Source organism: Gigantopelta aegis, chromosome 6 (assembly GCF_016097555.1).
Source record: "Gigantopelta aegis isolate Gae_Host chromosome 6, Gae_host_genome, whole genome shotgun sequence".
Classification (NCBI taxonomy): Eukaryota; Metazoa; Mollusca; class Gastropoda; order Neomphalida; family Peltospiridae; genus Gigantopelta; species Gigantopelta aegis.
The window spans coordinates 35,051,394-35,056,194 of NC_054704.1; positions in this window are offsets into that span (position 1 = coordinate 35,051,394).

Here is a 4,801-nt window from a genome sequence, read left to right on the forward strand (position 1 = left end):
ATCTGTCATACTGAAATGTAACATAACCCATACCAGTAGTGACACTATTCCACTTCATCCAATACATACAAAATATCAACTGTCTGAAAAAAACAAGATGGCATATATAAACAGTCTCCTAGGAGATGAAGCACAATACAAAATACAAACTTTTATGAATGACCCCATCAATAACTCCTACACAAATATAGAAACAGCAGTAAACAAGTTCAACAACATACTCATTGGAGCAGCATCTAGATCATGTCCCAAAACTCGCATCTGCAATAACAAAACAAAAAAGCTAAAAATTAAAAAAATGCCAATAGACATCCAAAAACTCAAGAGTAAATTTACCGAAGTTGTTAAATCACTATCTAAGGAACCTAATAACACTAGAATTAGGGGAAAATACATCCAATATAAAAAACAACTAAAGAAAGCAAAGAAAGCACACAAACAATCGGAAAAAAACATGTTGTATGACAAACTCCAAAACCTACACAACAGTAACCCACAGGCCTATTGGAAAATAATAAATAACCTAACAGAAAGAACCAGCAAATGTATCAATCTGCCAGAAAATATGGCAAAGAAAATACACGAACATTTTAGAGATATAAATGCTGAACCTACCCAACACACAACCGTGAATATAGAATCTGATGCTAGATTGCTCGATGAACTTTTGATAACGGAATCCACCCAAAATAATAACAATGTACTAGACCAAAGTATCACGATCAACGAGATTAAAACAGCCCTACAATCACTGAAAAACAATAAGGCATGTGGCTTAGACCAAGTTACAAACGAAATGTTAAAATATGGAAATGAAATCATCATATCACCCATAGCAAAATTATTCAACACAGTATTCCAGTATGGGATACTACCTTCCTCTTGGACAGTTGGTTATATCACACCAATACACAAAAAGGGATCTAAACAAGACCCAAACAACTATAGGGGAATTACCATTACAAGCTGTCTAGGGAAAATATTCTCCTCCATATTAAATAAACGATTAACACGTCACATTGAATCAGAAAACCTAATAGCAGACAACCAAGCTGGCTTTAGAGAGAATAGAAGAACTACAGATAACATTTTTATCATAAAAACGCTGATTAACAAATACATTGAACAGAAAAAAAGCAAGCTTTATCTCTGTTTCATTGATTTCCACAAAGCATTCGACACTGTTTGGAGAACCGGCTTACTCCTTAAATTACTTAGACTGGGTATTGGCGGGAAATTCTTTCAGATCTTAAAAGCTATGTACAACAAAACCAAACTAGCCGTCAAAATTAACAATCAAATAACTGACATGTTCCCATCTACAGTAGGAGTGAAACAGGGAGATAATTTAAATCCCACTATGTTTAACATATATTTAGCCGATATGACATTCTCCAGCGACTGCCACTCGCCCCACCTACTAAATGAAAGAGTGTCGCATTTATTATGGGCAGATGACCTAGTACTTTTATCAGAAACTCAACAAGGTCTACAAAAAGCGTTAGACGAACTCCACACTTATAGCCAACAATGGCACTTATCAGTCAACTTAAAAAAGACAAACTCCATGGTTATACAGAAAGGAAAACCAAAACATGTAGCATTTCAGTACGGCATGGAGCAAATCGAACAGACACACACATATATCTATTTGGGCTGTGCCATTAACACCAATGGAAACTTGAGTACAACCAAAACAGATCTTGCTACTAAAGGACGTAAAACCCTATTCAGACTCCAAAAATCCTTTTCTGGATCACCTCCACCTCCCCAGATATATAACAAACTATTCGACACCTCAAATCAAACCGATCCTTCTCTATAACTGTGAAATCTGGGGCATTGAACTAAATAATAAGATGAAAATACATGACCCTAATAAACTACTAGACATTTTAGAATCGGAACCATTCGAAAAAGTACATATAAAATTTTGCAAATTCAACTTACAGGTAGGAAGAAACACAACCAATATTGCATGTAAAAGTGAACTAGGCAGATACCCACTAATAAATGAAATAAATCAGAAAATTATAAGCTACTGGGCACATCTACAAAATCTACCTCAAGAACGCACACTTCTACTTGATGCAGCTCAATACAGCAAGCTACTTGATAACAATAACAAAAACAGCTTTCACAACTACACAACAAACATGCTTAAGAAAAACTGCATCGACATAACAGCTATTGACACTACACCAAAAAACAAGAAAACTCTCAACAAACTAGTAACCGAAAAACTACAACACAACTACAGGCAATACTTTAATAAACAAAAATTAAAAGACTCCGAAAAACTGTTATATTATAAACACATAGTACGACCATATCAACTTGCCCTATACCTCGAAACATTAAATAATTGTAACCTAAGAAGACATGTAACTAAAATTAGAATATGTGCACACCGCCTCGAAATCGAAAGAGGCAGGTATCACAATATTCTCAGAAAAGACCGACTCTGCAAGCTTTGCAAAGAGGCAGTGGAAGATGAGACACATTTTCTCGTGGAATGCAAACAGCTAGAAACGAACAGGAGAAAATATTTTATTACACTCACACAAGAATTCCCAATATTCCAAACACTAAATAAATACGAAAAATGTTATTATATCATCAACTGCCCTAAAACACAACTCATTACAGTCGCACAACTCTGCTCCGATTTGGACACAGCACGAACTAGCCTTCTAACTAGACCCCCTGCCACTTAATAATATTTATTCATTTTAATTAACCAAATATTGAAGAACAGACAAAAGACAATAGAACCTGTTACACTACATGTACTTTATTAAACAAGAGTTGTAGTTTAGTTGTGTTTTTTTTATGTTAGCGTTTAATTTTATGTACTTTATTTTTGCTGGTCAACCAGACTATGTTTTTATTATACATATATGAACATGGAAATAAAGTTATTGTATTGTATTGTATTGTATGCAAAGTTACAAGGTCTCACGCCATGGTAATGTGTTGCTGTGGATGGGTCATTTGCTTACAATCCAACAAGATCCGTGTACCTGAGCGTAACGTTTTCAAAGATTTGTTTAAAATGCGTGACGTCAAACTAATCTGTGCTAATCGTGATGACGTCATATTGTCGATGGTGGCGACTTTAGTACTGTGATTTACTAAAATAATTAATTAGAATGTTATTTTAGAAGTGTTATAGGATAAACAGAATTCGCTACTCGTGTGTTTTAATATATAAAATATCAACCTCGTCTAGTTAACATAGACTCGGTTGATATTTTCCATATTAAAAAATACTCGTGACGAATCCTCTATATATTGAATATGATTTATATGACAATAATATATAAAGATAAAAATGTGGTTTGTGACCACCCTCCCCATTTATATGTTTAGGGGTGCGATTCCTCTCCCCCCCCCCCCCAGTTTGTTTCGTTTAATAAAACCACTAGAGCACATTGCAAGCTTGTGCATATGGGGCATTCGGCATTTTTCCATTTGAAACAGACAGACAGGACAGCACATGCCATGACCTTTGATATACCAGTCGTGGGGCACTGGTTGGGGTGGGTGAAATCAGAGAATGGGTCTTACAATGTAAGCTTGTTGCTAGGCGAGCGCTCTAGTATATAGATACTGACTGAGCTCTCTAACCGTCAGAGACCAATCTATATAAATTTTGCGCAATATCTGCCTACCAAAGCTATAGTAAAAGATCCCCGCTCTAATACAACAACAATCCTATGTTTGACTTTAAATACCTTTGCATCGATCATTTTCGAATTCCTTGATAATAAAATTTTGACATTTCAATCACAAAAATACACAAACTATGTACAGGCTACGTAGTTGCTGGCGGGGGGGGGGGGGTGTGATGGTGGGGTGGGGTGGTGATGGTGGGGTGGGGGGGCATGTTCCTCCCACTTTTTAGATATTTTGCTTTATAATAGTGTAAAAGTGTATAAATATAAAAGTATGCCCCCCCCCCCCCCCCCACACACACACACCTTTTGGCACCTTCCTACGCCACTGCTTCCTGCAATGTATGTAGGCCTACAGTCAGAGTACTCGGTCTTTGAGCTAGTAATCATAGATTGAATTCAGTGTGCGTCGTTAAATAAACATTGAGTTCAGGCTTCCGATAATGAGCCGCGTTTTTAGGAGTGTGATTGTTGGGTTTGGGGGGTTTGTTTGTTTGATTTGTTTTTTTGGTATGTTGTTGCATATTTTTGTGGTTGTTGTTGATTTAAAAAAAAAAAAAAAAAAAAATTGTTTTGTTTTTTAAAGCAAGGATGAAGTTCAAGACAAAATTACAAGATTTAGTGGGATATTTGTTGCTATTTTGGGGTTGTATTTGTTGGGTGTGAACGCGGTTATAAGTTACCGGTATTACTTCTTGGCCACCACCGAAAAACAGAAGAAAAGCTTTATGGAGACTGGATTCCCTTCGTGTCACTCACTGTGAGATTCATCCTCGGATCCTGGCAGCAAACATCTCTATGTGATATCATTATAAGAAGGAACGAAAAGAAGAAAAATACTTCTTCTTTTTTTTTTTGGGGGGGGGGGTAGTGGTGGTGTTAAATTAAAAATAATCTTCTTAATTTTAATATGACGTCATCAGTTTTGCCGCACTTTTGCCGGAACTTTGCGTAAGATCTAATTTTTGAAGTATGACAATATTTCTGTAAACTGGTTCGCTTGCTTGTTACGCTTTCTGTATACCGTTTCTCCCGTGTAGTTCGCATCCATAATGTAAAAAAAGTTTCTCAACAGACACGATAGGAAACAGTCTATCACTTTCGAAGGGTAGTGTTGACCGCGA